The sequence below is a fragment of the Aulonocara sp. 'chitande type north' Nkhata Bay genome, linkage group LG7 (genome assembly GCF_057382095.1).
Source record: "Aulonocara sp. 'chitande type north' Nkhata Bay isolate Kocher_YH1m ecotype deep benthic linkage group LG7, A_spYH_male_GT1.1, whole genome shotgun sequence".
NCBI lineage: Eukaryota > Metazoa > Chordata > Actinopteri > Cichliformes > Cichlidae > Aulonocara > Aulonocara sp. 'chitande type north' Nkhata Bay.
In genome coordinates, this window is record NC_141350.1 from 38,735,526 (window position 1) to 38,751,065 (window position 15,540).

Genomic DNA, 15,540 nt, shown 5'->3' on the forward strand with positions numbered 1-15,540 from the left:
GCCATTTTTGGGAGCATTTCAAGTTGCTATACATCAATACAACCATTATAGCCCAGATTTTAATAATATGTATTCATTAAGTGCATAGTAATTACATAAATTGCAAAAAAGTGCAATAAACTACAAAAAAATTGAAAATCGTTTTTGCTTTTTTAACATATACTTGTAGTTAGAGAAATTTAAGAGGCTTATCCCTCAAAACTGTAAATACAAAAAAGTTGCACAAAATAGTTTCCCACCACAGGAAATTTATTTTGAGTGTCTTCATAGTTTTATTTTTGAAATACACCAACGGGACCGGATGCTGCAGAACCTCCTTCCTGATGGAAGCAGTCTGAACAGTTTATGGCTGGGGTGACTGGAGTCCTTGATGATCCTCCCCGCTTTCCTCAGGCACCGCTCCAGCAGTGCAATATGAGTCCTAAGCATCCCAGAAATGACACAGAAAGTCATAAAGTCAAAGATAACGTTTAAAAAGACGAGTATAGGCCCTGAGGCCCTGATAGTAAAAAAAGACTACATTTCCGCGAAAATGACGTCACTTCCGGTTCCGGGCAGGTAATGGCGGAAATGCAAAAGTTCGCGCTGACGTCTGTTCCAACGTAGGAAGTGTTATGAACAGCTGATCGAATCGGTAAAGCGTGTTTCTGGAATATTATGTTTTTGTTCCATCAAGCGCTTTTTATGCAGTTTTTGCAAAGCTTTATGTGGAAGGAAACCGTGACCTAGGGCAAGCTAATGGCATAAGATGTAAGTACAACTTCTCCAGTTTCATATGCAAAAAAAATTATTGCGCTAGCTTACGTGGTTGCAGTGCTACTGGGATTTTAAAATAGTTACGCAAAACAGAGCGTGCCCGCTCCGATCGGCTGTAAAGGGTTAAGAGGCTTATCCCTCAAAACTGTAAATACAAAAAAGTTGCACAAAATAGTTTCCCACCACAGGGAATTTATTTTGAGTGCCTTCATAGTTTTATTTTTGAAATACACCAATTTTTATACACTGCAGGAAAAACGAAAATAAGTATTATAATGCAAATTTGCAAAAAAGCAGCATATGCATCAAAATGAACTATTTCCAGCAGTGCAATATGAGTCCTAAGCATCCCAGAAATGACACAGAAAGTCATAAAGTCAAACTTAACTTTTAAAAACACCAGTATAGGCTCATGAGGCCCGGATGGTAAAAAACTACATTTCCGCGAAAATGACATCACTTCCGGTTTCGGGCAGGTCAAGGCGGACATGCAATAGTTCGTGCTGACGTCTAATCCAACGTAGGAAGTGTTACGAACAGCTGATCGGATCGGCAAAGCGTGTTTCTGGGATATTATGTTTTTGTTGCTGCAAGTGCTTTTTATGCAGTTTTTGCAAAGCTATATGTGGAAGAAAACTGTGACCTAGGACAAGCTGATGGCATAAGATGTAAGTACAACTCCTCAGGTTTCATATGCAAAAAAAATTATTGCGCTAGCTCACCTGGTTGCAGTGCTACCGGGATTTAAAAGTGTTTGCGCAAAACGGAGCGTGCCCGCTCTGTCCGGTTTTAAAGGGTTAAAACAAAATAGTTGCCTGTCTGTCAGTGGAAAAAGGGTGCTTTGCCAAGCCATTTGTAACTAAATTAATTTTAAATATGAATATTCTGCTCCAATCTGGACAAAAAGTTTTCACATATTTTGCATTTTTAAGTATTTTTAAATCATAAATGTATTTCAAACTAAAATTCATTAAAAGTCTTATGAAATGGACGTACTTGTTTATGTAAATGATTTAATTTGTTTATCTTCCTGTTGTGTTCATGTACATATGCATAGATTAATATGTCATTAGTGCACATTTAGCAAATGTATCAATTTCTGTTCCAGGTACATTAATAAGGAAGCAGTTCTATGAAAGATTGCTAACAAAGCTTCATGGAGCTCTACAACGCAGACCTGTAGATATGGACTATTTGCATTATGTCATCAGTCATGAATTGAGACTTATACGGTCATTTGGTAAATTTAGCAGTACCACAAGATATTCTTAATGCCTTATCCAATCTTTTGAGACTGATAAATTTTCAAGACGGAGAGAGACACCCACATTCTTCTCTTGTTGATGTTGTATACACAGCGAGAGGACAATGTAAACTTAGCATATCAGAAGAATGTTTGCAAAGCCTCATCAAAATGAAAATTTCCATTCCCAGTATAGATCGGCTTCTGGGTGTCACAGATGATGAGCTGGACAGCCTTGTTAGATCAGTTAAAATGAGACTGCCACACATCGGCTATCGAATGATGATGGGGGAACTGCAGGCCATGGGATACCGTGTCAAATGGGAGCAAGTATCTGTATCGATGCATAGGGTAGATGCTGCAGGAATCCTAGAAAGGATGGCATCTGTCGGCTGTGTTGCAAGAAGAGTGTACTCTGTAAAAGGTCCCCTCTCATTGGCCCATGTAGATACAAACCACAAACTCATCAGGTTTGTATACAGTACGTGTTTGTATGTTCAGTACTCTGGATACACTGTAACTATTTTCATTTCTGATTTGAGCATAAGGCATTTTACGTTAACAGTTAGAGGATCCAGGTAAATTTCTATTTCTACAAAGTAAAAAAAAAATCCTGTTTAGTAAGCAAAGAAACAAACAAGTTGATAAATTATGATTTGTGGACAAATGTTATACTTGGACGTGTGTTTCATATTTTGCTTTTGTTTTTGTTTTTTTGGCATAGTTATATTTGCTGGGATTGATCACTATTCGCGAAAGGTAAACAATATTCCATTGCAATCACAATTTTTTTTCTCAAAATTAATTAACTACCCCATAGAGAGAAAGTGGCGTATTCTTCTTCCACTCCTTTGACAAGAAATTTACGTTCATTAGTGTTGAGTTGTCTTTATTTTACTTTAACAAAGTATATAACTGTCAGGTGTTCTTAGTTTGTTAGATATTGTGTTTGTTTCTTCAAAACAAAATCATTTATTCATAAATTATTTTCCAGATAATTTACCTTGGTGCTGGAAATAATAACAAGGCATCAACTGCATTAGGCTTCTTTGTGAGCTCTGTTGAACAGTTTGGCTTTCCTTTAAGGTAATGTACAACCTTGATACATGCTATATTATTAGTCAACCTTCTGAAAACTTGTTTGTATTCTATTTCGTCATGCAGAGTTAGAGGAGACCAGGGTGTCGAAAATGTTTGCATTGCTCATTGCATGTTTATGTTAGGTAAACTGACACAGATGGATTATGTGGCAGAAACACACACGGACACCAAATAGTTTGTGATGCAAGTTTATATACACGAGTAGGGAATATTTACAAGGGAAGGGGCTATATACAGTGATAGATAAAAATGTGCCAGGAGATTAACACCGAGGAGATGAGACGGAGCCGAGGTATGCAGGTAGGCAGGTGACGCACCGGAGCTACCTGACAACAAGGAACAAAACAGAGTTTACGGCGTACCGTTGATAGCCGAGCGTTAAACACAAGTGGACGGAGAGAGTTGGAGAGCTTACTTGACACACAAACCACAGCTGCTGCAGTGACCGCAGCCTGATGGAACGTAGCACTCCGTCACGGATCCACAATAGCCAACACAAAATCCTAGGTAGGCAGGCAGGCAATGGAACAGGCTAAGACAAAAGAGAAGCAGTCAAAACGTGGATCCCTAAAACATACAGCTCCACAGCGTAGAATCAACAGATTCAGCCTGTGCTACCTCGTTACCACTTGTGACAGCGAAAATACTCCGACACCAGACGTCTGTGACTCTGCTCCCTAAAAGCGCTCACTGATGACGTCCGATGCGTCGCAGGTGTGTCGGAATGCCATCAAGCCCCGCCTCGCCTACCTATAACGAAAAGGAAAACAAAACCCAAACAACAACAATACACCTACCCACCACCTCCTAACAGTTTACTGTTCGTGGTTGTGGCAGAGCAAGCTACATTTCAGGAAAAAGTGTTCACAATCAAAGGTAAGTTATATATAGGACTTAGCATATATATATATATACATATATATATATATATATATATATATTAGGGGTGCAACGATATTCGTATCGATATTGAACCGTTCGATACACTGCTTTCGGTTCGGTACGCATATGTATCGAACAATACAACATTTGTAATTTATTTTATCAACTTTCCTTCTGACGATGCTGTCTGTGTTGAGCGCTCAGTGAATCTGTGTTTGACTACTCCGCCTAGGCTGCACTGTCGAGCGCAGATCCACTGAGCGCTCAACACAGACAGCATCGTCAGAAGGAAGAGCGCAGGGCAAGCTAGCAAGACAGAAGTTAAGCTCTCCTTGCAACATGGACCTCCCCCACCCTCATTCAGATCTGGCGTTTGGAATTATTTTGGTTTTCATGTGACGTATGACCCTGAAGGTAAGTGAGTCATGGACTAAAGTAAAACAGTATGTTGGATGTGCCATGCAATGCTCAATTACATGGGTGGGAGCTAGTGTGTTAGCGCAGTTAGCTCGTTAACGTGTTGGCCGTCTAGCCCCATGCACGGGGCGATCGGCGGTAGCTCGTTAACGGAGATTTGCCGTGTTGTGGCGTTAAGGTCATTTCAACGAGATTAACCTGAAAGCACTAGTGGGTGTAGAAAAAGGAGGGGATGTTTTTCTCATTATCATTTAATATTTTAATATGGCATTATTAGTTCATTAGAAGTATATAACCAGCTTTGCATTAAGCATGAATTGAAGTTTTTGATCTTACATTATTCTTTGCATTACAGTGATGGTGATAACTTTAGTTTGATCTTTTCTTACAGGTACCAGAATAATAACATGATTTTCCATTGCAGATGTAACCCTGATCATTCCATACACATTGCAGTTTGTTGCTCATTCTAGAGTTGTGCTCAAGGTAATTAAAGGTTAAAAGCTACAGCCAGCGCGAGTCTGGCTGATCTATGGAGGGCAAAGGCTTTGAGCTTGGAAGGCCGCACGCGCTTACACAGCACTTATAAGATGTTATTCTTGGTGATTTTGTGCTTAGTCATGTTTTAATATGTTTTAAGTAGAAGTAGCTGATCCAGCAATATTCATTTAATATTATAGACTTGATTTAGAGCAATACACACTGATGGTCTTAACAAATGAAAGAGTCCTTGTAGTTGCCATGTTGTGTCTTAGCAGGGTACAGACGGTTCCAGGAGACGGGGGCAGTCAGCGTCTGCCCTCGGGAAGGAGACAATGTTATTCTTTGTGTTAAATAAAATTGTCAACATTGATTGTATTACACCTGTCACTACGCATGAGGGGGCGTTCTAATACCCTGATTTCATAAAACTATGGTGATGTGTTTTTGGAGGTGAGATCTGAGACTGTCTGCATACAGTGTCCATCTCCCACGTGTGTGTGATCATTAAATCATCGTTTGACTCAACCCGACCGGACCAGTGTTGTTATTGTGGGTTTTTCCTCTGTTGTCCATCCCCAATATTTTTTGAACCTTAACATGGGAACACAACGAATATGACTGCACATTTACGCCGACATCATCCTAGTGCAAAGACAAAAACAACAAGCATGCTACTAACTTTAGCCGAGTCATTTAGACAGCTGTTAGCACATGATTCTCCTTATGCTGCTGAGAATATAGCCCAGAAGAAGCGGATAGTATAGCTTTTATTTTGGAAAGAGACATTTCTCTGTAATAAACTCTCTTTTCCAAAGATGAGTGATTCCTCAATCAGATACAGGGCTCGCAATATCGCTAGCCCGACGTCCCGGGGCTAGCGATTTTTTTCAGTCGGGCTACCAAAATCAATCTCTTCCCTGCCCGTCGGGCTATTGTAGGAAGGAAAAATATATGTCAATGCTTTTGCATTCTTTCAGAAATGTAGCTGGGTAATTATGTCATTGGCATCGGTGAGCCACTGTCAATATGTGACATATTGAAATCGCGTTTGAATTTGCGCTTGTTTTTTTGCTTTCACTTTGCAATCGCGTGAACTGTGTATAGAGAGCGACAGTACTGATTGGTGAGTGATGATAATTTGTGCACCAATTCCTCTGACATCGTCTTATTAATCGTTACATTACTATGCAAACATGACAAGTGAAATCTCCCGCAGCAAGCTTAAACATGTGAGAGGTTGATCGCGCAGAGAATCGCTGAGCTTATGTGAGTGCGTGTGTAAAAGCAGCACGATATATATTTTAGTTCTGCTGAGCCAAATAAGACAGGTCAGGGTGAAGAAGTGACAGCCAAAGAAAAGCTTACCACAAAACGGAGAAGTTATAACAAATCAGACTATAAGGCAAAAAGAAAGTGCAGCTTTATGGTTTCAAGGACAAAAGAATTTCTGTGGCTGCAATATGACGAGCTAAATAACCAGGGCTGCACATAAGTGGTCCGCAGGTGCGCATTTGCTGTCAAAATAAAAAACACGCACAAGGGTTAGGGTTAAATTTAAAAACTGTACTTTTGAGTTAAAATATATATTTATAATTTTAATAAATGACAAATTAAAAAGGCATGAACATTTTTTTTGTATCGAAAAAATATCGAACCGTGACACCAAAGTATCGAACCGAACCGTGAATTTTGTGTATCGTTGCACCCCTAATATATATATATCTTGTAAACCCAAATCAATCATCACAAATTCAATATGTATTTATTTATTTATTTTTAAATACATGGGTCAAAATCCTGTGGCTGCACCAGAAAACACTGAGGTACGACTATAAAATGTGCTATTACAGATGTTTTATAACGCTTATGTTTTTGTACCTTGAAATTCATGACATGCATATATTTAACATGTGCACCTGTCTTTGTTTTTAAAGACTTTAACATAACTTTGTAATTGCTGCAAACTATAGTTATACTGTTCATAACAAAAGCAAGTGAATTTTCAGGACATTCAAGAACATTTCTCTTTGGACCTTGACTATTCGAGACCAGAGAGTGGTGGTGTAGTTCTTCCACCAATACAGTGTCCTTTGGGGCCTGAGGAGATGGCAGGACTGAGGGCAGCCATTCATCCTCTTAGTCCCTCCTTTGACAACGGAAGAGACCTTTATGAGAGAGTGCTGAACTACATCATAGTTCATTCAGTAACACAACAGAACCCACTCAGTTAGCCTTTCTCATAGGATTTGACCACATTATTTGTATTGTAATGATAGAATAGCAAATCAATCAATCTTAGGATGTATTTTCAGATTATTTGATGAATGTATCTTTTTTAATTGCATCAAATACTGTTTTTACCTTTTATAACTTAATGTTTAAAGTAGCCACATTCAGTTAAGCATCTCATGTCTGATGATTTTGTGTCATCAACAATTTTAACGTTTTACGTTACGTTACTGAATGAGAGTAACGTATTCTGAATACTTTGGATTAGTTAATATATTATCATTTTTACAACTACACGAATGTACTATTACTATTACTGAAGGTCTGCGGCTCCGAACCATAGTAAAGGGACCTCTGGCTAATATGTCGGGTTCGTGTCGGGCTCGTAGCCAAAAACTAGCTTTACTTTGTTGTCTGGGTCAAATTTGCTAGTGAGAGACAGAGAGAGGCGTTGAAAGGCTGCTGCAAAAGAACTTATTGTTTCGGAGGAAAACACGAACACAGTGTACAGTCGTGTCTTAATGGCTTACTTACAACTGGGCTTGTTAGGCTCTCTTTTTGGCTGCAGTGGTTATTATTATATTTACATGCTTCCAGCTCCCATTTCTGCTTGATGATAACTCGTACTTTTCCACTCTCCTTTTTTCTCCCTCCTCACTCTCACAGACACATAACGAGTATGGTAGTCCATTCTCCCTGAAGCACAGACTACACTGCCCATGAGGCTACATTCTTCAGGGCTATGACTGTAACACTCTGCCTATTAGCTTAGCACAACAACAACAACAAAAAGGCGCTCTCTCACCCAGGAAACACAGTCGCAGAGAGAGCACGCGTCACCCTGTAACCATAGCAACCGTAACGCTGCCGCTGTGTAATTCATATATTTCAACAAAGTAACTGTATTCTAAATACCACCTTTTTAAATGGTAACTGTAACGGAATACAGTTACTCATATTTTGTATTTTAAATACGCAACGCCGGTACATATCTTACGTTACTCCCCAACACTGTATACACACACAAACAATCAGCATTTTTTCACTAGTCTGTACAAACACAGCTCACCTTTTCGATTAGAGACCTATATTCAGTGTCATCCACATCATCTTTGGTCAGCTGAAGAACATCGAAGTTTCCTGTTGCAAGAAACTGATAACACCAGCTTCTCAGGAAGCAGGGTGGTGGACCTCCCTGGGCAAGGCTCACTGAAAACACTTCTCCTGCACTTCTGCAAGATACAAAGAAATATTTAACATGCTTCATATGCTACATAATCCTCGGAAATGTATAAAAACAGACAAACCTGTAGAAACTATTTTCTAAATCACTGATGATGACATCATGAGATCATCATGAGATCATCAAAAGTACTGGTAACTTATTTAAATCGAGTTCTAATAACAAATTGATAAAAAATTGAGTTCAGCCTATTTAATATTTTTAATTAAACACAATATTACATTTCAAAATGTAATATTGTGTTTAATTAAAAATATTAAATATTAGATTATTGTCATTGCTGTGGATCTTTACCTGATACACTGACTTGGTGAGTAAATGTTTACTCTTATTCAAACTGATTTTGTGGCTTCTCTTAGTTTAGCACCAGGTTTATAATCTTGCTAGCTAGTTAGTGTTAGCCTAGCTTTGCTGCTGCCGCTGGGCTCGTGACATCATGACAGGGCTCTTTCCCTTCTTGCCACTGTCTTCAGTCGAGTCTCAATACCATGCATCATTTCTACATAGAGATACAGAAAGACAAAATAATTTAAAGGGTATACTGTATCTTAATTTGATTTGGCCATATTCAATATCTGAACTGTAAGTACAATGTACATAGCTATATCAGTCAAAAATTCTTTGCTTAATGCACCAGTATCAATTCCTGCTTCTCCGATAAAAATCACGTGGCGTTTGTTGACAGGGGAAGCCTTCTTCTGTCGTTGCCACTGAATGAAGCCTCTTTGAACAAGATCATTGCGAGTGATGCAAATCCTAAAGTCTTTGCTGGTATCCACCTGACTTGAAAGCCACTGTAGCACATCTGCTTCACTGAGAAAAAAATATATAAAATGATTATCGTTTCTTAAAATGAAAGCAAATGTATTATAAACAAAACCAGATAATCTGAAAGGGCAAAGAATATAAATCATACCTGACTAAATCAGTCAAAGGATCTGTTCTGTTGCTTGGCACACTGCACTCAGAGTCAGTACTGGCATAAACGTCTGTCATGTGAGTGGAAGTGTCCTCAGGTCTAAAAATTATGAACAATAGCAAAAATATATGTGATGTAACTTATGATGTCTTTTAACTGATTTTACTGGCATTTAAATTGCGTCCTGAGCTTAATAGGTACGGTGATTACATTGTGTGTTTCAATTATACTGTAAGCATTAAAATGTGGACCAAGTAAGTATTTACTGTAACTACATACTGAGCTCAAAACTGTAATGGCTTAAAAATTTTAAAAAGGAATCCGATGTAAACATAGGAAAATGTGTTTAATATGTATAAATTTGAACGAACCTTTCACCACACAGGCTTGCATGCTGGGCAATCTCATTCACTGGAAAGCAGCAAAGACAAATTGGGCATTCTTTCATGTCCTAGAGAAAAAAAATATTGTTAAAACATAAAAGAAACAATGATTTGTAAATATGTGGATTGAACATTATCACCTGCTTCATGTCAAGAGGCTCTCTACAAAAACTTCGTGAATTCATGACAGACAGAAGCTGGACATTAGTCTATGAAGTACAATTGTAATTACTACAATGTATTGTACATTAACAAAAACAGAATAGAACACAAAAAAACCTTCTATAATTACGTGCACAAATATCCCAAATATTTATAGACTGTTGATAAGGCAATATTCCACAATATAACATAAATTCACCTCATCTTCCTCTTCTGTTGACTGAGACTTCACACAATTGTTGACATGGAGTGCTAGGATATGCAGAGGCATACTTTCCTTGCACACCTGGCAAGAAGCCTTTGGCATGGTTTGAAATCCAGCTGCATCTGATGGAAGAGGAGTAAGATCAAGGTCCTGCTGCAGCGGAACAACATACAAGAGGGTCTTTCCTGCACTGGAAACATTGCGGATCAGTCTTCCTGTGTAGCCATTTACATCAGGAGGAATTGCTACAAGTTTCCTCCTACCTTGACCACCTAAATACACAGATTGATAGAAAAAACATTGTACAATTTTCAACTTTCACTAGCATCTAAAAAGAATAATTTCAAAGAGGAAAATTATGCACCTGATGACTTGTGCAACAATCATCCTTGCACGCCATCCATTTTGGGATATTCTTCAGTGATCATTTTATTAATCTAAAACAGTACATAAGGGGACACAATTGGTAAAACTACACAATTAAGAAATATTTTTATCAGTGCTAATATATGACCCAAACCAACTATCATTTGAATGTCTATCATTATGATTTGATATAGAACATGTTTTTTTTATGTAAATGCATTTCTCTTATATAAGTTTAACTACATTACCATTGTATGGCTCATATCGTCAGTCAAGATGAGGGATCTCTTTCCCAGCCCTGCTTGGCTCAGCTGCAGCTCCTCAGTAGCAGAAGGAGTGTTGGTGCAGCCTTTATTCACTAGATATATATATATATACACTGAATGGCTTGCTGGATTTAGGCCTCAGCGTGCTACTTTGGAGTGGGGAAAAGCGATTTCCCCCCCCCCCCCCTTTTTCTTTTAAAAAATCCTGGAAATGACCTATATGTGAGAAGCAGAAATAATTTTCAACATGCAGGGATTTTATTTTATTTTTTTACTAATCCAAATGATTAAAAGTATAATGGTTCAATACAATTTCTAACCTTGCCATCTCCGCCTGCACTGTATCTTTTGGGGTCTGGGCTTGTCCACCTGAGTGCTCGTGAGAGTGCTCAGCATTTGGTAGACATGTGGTATTAGGTTGCTGAAGAATTTGAGCTAACCTGTTGATTATATCTTGTGCCGCCGTTATAACACGGGCCTCTAACTCCTAAAAGAGACAGGGGCATCACTGAATTTAGCAAATTTTAGCTGCCAGCTAGCTTGCTACAACGAATAGGCTAATGTTGGCATTTTACCACAACTTCACCAGATTTAGCTAATAAAAACTACACATATGTCCAGTTGAGTGAAATAGCAAAGAAAGACGAAGGAAAATGATTACTTACCTGCGGTTTAGAGGGTCCACTTGAACTTGATGCAGCCATTATTGAAATCTTGCTACAGTTATTGTCTGCACAGTTGCTACTCTGGGTTTCTGTGTTTATTAAACATGAGCTGTACAAACAGCCCAGTGGTAAAACTTTCACAAGCTGTTGCCAGTCTTTGAAAAATTCAGAGTGCCTACACAGAGGAACTTGTAGTGAAGATCTATAGTGAGTAGCAAAGTCTGAAATATCTCAAGAGATCTGACCTCAGATCATGTTTTGATGCACATACTGCTGCACATAGTATCGCAAGATATGTGAGTGAAAATTCCTTTTTATTTGTGTTTGTATCGCTTGTGTTCAAATCAATCCATTTTCCTTGACTTTGCAGCAAAATGCCCGTTAAGTCTAAGGCTGCATTTACACTGCAGGTCTTAATGCTCAATTCAGATTTTTTGATCAAATCAGATTTTTTTTGTCTGCTTGTTCCCACTACAAATAAAATGTGACAGCAAACACTTTAGTGCGAACCCTCAAAGCAGCCCGCATGCGCAAAAGAAGACGTCACAAACAACGCGCTCTGTTTAGACCCAGAGCAAACAGTATTGTTTGACTGATGGCCCTTAATATAAAGACTTGTTTTGGACTTTACGTTTCCAAATTTTGCTTTAAGTTATAAAGTTATTTTGTTATTTACATATGGCCTAATAATTATCCTTATTGCTGTTTTAGAGAGGAGCGGTGCTTCAAAGGATAGTTGCAGATTTCTGTCAGAATCTGGAGATTATACAGTACAAATAAAACGTTCACGTTTCTCCAACGCTGTCTTCCCAACAGTTTCACTAACATCTACATGGGATGGCCAGGAAGCGTTCGCGATGTCTTATTGGGCGCTTCTCCAGCTCTGATAATTGGCGTCTGTCTTGTGTCAGTGACGTAAAAGACGGATTTAATGCGACATAACCATTCAAACAGCAGTTGCTTTTTAAAACATCAGGTACGTATCGGATTCAGTACCACATACAAAAGTGACCCAGATCGGATTTGAAAATATATGCGATATGGGTTGCATAGGGTCAAAAAAGTCTGATTTGATGCGTTTTCGCCTGCAAGTGTCTGCAAGTGTGAGTGTGCACACTTGGCTTGTATGTCCCTCCCCAACCTTTCTCTATTTGAATACTCATCTCCTCATAAACTCTTTTAAAACACATTTTAAAATGATTTCGTCCCTATACATAACTTTTTAATGCCCAACAACCTAAGCATTTATAGGGCTAGAGGGCAAGGCAAATAACAGTCTGAGAAAAGTGGAAAGGGTGATGTGGCTAAATTTTATATTTAAAAAAAGAGACAAAAACAACAATGGGTAAAGTCAAAATACAAGGAGCTAGTGGAATAATTGGTCTACTATTTAGCTTTAGTTAACAATTACATCACCCTACTATAGTCACTGTCCTTTCTCCAACTGTCTCCAAACTCTGGTACAAGATAAAGTACTAATCCTATGAAGAACAGAGAGGACATAACCATAGACCACACAAATGATGGAGGGAAGAGGACATTGAGACTAATACCACATGTTGACAAGATAAAGAAAAATAGGGAGGGACTGATGGAGGAAGTAAGAGAGGCAGGGTGAGGAAGCTTGTGACTGGGTCAAGTCTGTCCCCACAGGCTTATGTGACTTACCAGCAGTGCAAGTTCAGCACAGTTCAAGGTTGGACTGACTTTTATTTGAGGAAGAAAAGTGAAACTTTGCTTATTCAGAGACATGGTGCTCTTAGAAAATGCATTTTCAATTTTACTTTTACATTTTATGTCTATATTATAAAGATATAATCTCCTAAATACCAAAGTTAGACTTCTTTATACCACTGATCCCTAATGCAAAAAAGAGAGTATTTTATTTTTAAATATTTACGTATCTCTTTTGTGTTAATGGTTATAAATGTTCTGTAAATGTAATCAATGAACTGGAAATCATTTAGGGCAAACATGTAAAAGGACAGCATTCATACTGTCTGCCCTCTGCACGGAGAATGTGAAATTAGCGCATTATTTACTTTGATGCTTAAGGGGTAAACTACTACATTATTTATTCAGATGCACTGAGAGAGTTTCACTCACAGCAAATATTTGTATATGTAACTGTGTGTGTGTGTGTATGTAATAGCTTATATTCACCTGTGGAAATGAATGGAGACATTTAATATTAATAAATGCCGTAGGCTATTGCTGTTCCTTGTTCTTTTGTGTGCTTATATTCTGTACCCTGTGTGTGGATACATGGGTGTGCAAAGTAATGAATAATAAAGTAGATGTTTGTAATCATTACTAAAAGAAATGGCTTAATGCATATCAACAATTTTGTGAATGTGGCTGCTAAAATATGATAAAACTGGGACTTTGTGCCTCAGAATAAAAACAGACTAATTACATAGAAATCATGTCACCCGTAAAATCAGTGTGGATTGTGTTTGTGTGTGAACAGCTGTGAACTGGTCATCACAGTGACAGAAGATTCCAGAATCCAAAACAAGAGAAAATTATTTTGGCATAAATTTGTAATCAGATTAACATTTTAATAATTATCAGGCCGCCTGTGACAACAAAGATAAACAATAGATGTTAATATATTTGGCAGGCAGATGAATAGGAGTAGCCTGATTGCATTCAAGCCAGTGGTCACTGTGAAAGTAAGACAACGGTTTGTTTCAGCCCAAGATGAAGACTGCTGCTCAAGGCTCCGCGAGATACATTTCCCGCTTCGACAAAAACAGAATGAAAGTCTGAAATTGGTGTTTCTCTCTTTTTGTCATTCCATCCTCCTCAGTGTTGGGAAGGTTACTTTTAAAATGTATTCCATTACAGAATACAGAATACATGCCCCAAAATGTATTCTGTAACGTATTCCGTTACGTTACTCAATGACAGTATTCTGAATACTTTGGATTACTTAATATATTATCATGCTTTTTACAACAACGTGAATGTACTATTGCTGTGTGATTTATTACTATTACTGAAGGTCCGCGACTCCGAACTGTAGTAAAGGGACCTCTGACTAATACGGCGGGGTCCCTGTCGGCTCGTAGCCGAAAAATAGCTTTACCTTGTTGTGTGGGTCAACTTTTCTTGACAGAGAGATGCGTTGAAAGGCTGCTCCAACGGAACTTATTGTTTTCGGAGGAAAACACGAACACAGTGTACAGTCGAGTCTTAATAGCTAACTTACAACTGGGCTCGTCAGGCACTCTTCTTGGCTGCAGTGGTTATTATTATATTTACATGCTTCCAGCTCCCGTTTTTGCTCGATGACAACTCGTACCTTTCCACTCCCTTTTTTCTCCCTCCTCGCGCTCACAGACCCATAACGTGTAAGGCAGTCCATTCTCCCTGCAGCACGGACTACACTGCCCATGATGCTACACTCTTTAGAGCTATGCTTGTAGCATTCAGCCTGTTAGCTTAGCACAACAACAACGAAAAGGCGCTCTCTCACCCAGGAAACACACAGTCGCAGAGAGAGAGCGTCGCCCTGTAACCATGGCAACCGTAACGCTGCCGCCTGGAACAACAGAACGTAGCTGTCAAACAAAACCCAAACAGTCCTGACCCGCCGCAATATCAAACAGGAAAGTACCGCAGTGTAATCCATTTATTTCAACAAAGTAACTGTATTCTGAATACCACCTTTTTAAACGGTAACTGTAACGGAATACAGTTGCTCATATTTTGTATTTTAAATATGTAACGGCGGTACATGTATTCCGTTACTCCCCAACACTGATCCTCCTCCTTAATTCTAATTTATCACCAAGGATTACATGTAAATGCACAGGCAGCAGATCGTCGTGGAAATTAAACAACTGCTCTGTGTAACTCTCCACAAGCAACTTACGGAATTTCCACAGCTTCTACGACAGGATTAACAGAGGAAAAAAAAAAAAAAGGATTAACAGAGGAAATTATAGCCAGTAAATTACTATTAAAAAAAGTTTCAAAAGCATGCTAAATATCTCAGACGCTGTATAGAAACCTCTTAGGATAAAAGACAGGCTTATGGCGGTAACAATCAAGCATTTTTAATAACTGAGATATTTTGGATGTTGGCTTTGAGTAAGAAATTTAATGGCACTATGGCGGTTGATAACAGCATCACCATACTACCACACCATACACCATATTAGACTGTTTACAATGATTTATACATATTAGATAGTATACAAAATTAGAAAGAA

The 15,540-nt window shown here is 38.5% G+C and overlaps 1 pseudogene across 1 annotated transcript; it reads right to left on the reverse strand.

Annotated features, from left to right (window-relative positions):
• Nucleotides 1–8,030: 8,030 nt before the first annotated feature.
• LOC147325681 (uncharacterized) lies at nt 8,031–10,652 on the reverse strand (annotated as a pseudogene). The gene is made up of 9 exons (XR_015130089.1): nt 10,638–10,652; nt 10,388–10,460; nt 10,018–10,295; nt 9,645–9,724; nt 9,271–9,372; nt 8,964–9,167; nt 8,787–8,855; nt 8,419–8,447; nt 8,031–8,343 (listed from the first exon to the last, which is right to left on the reverse strand). The product of XR_015130089.1 is annotated as an uncharacterized LOC147325681 (transcript).
• Nucleotides 10,653–15,540: the final 4,888 nt, after the last annotated feature.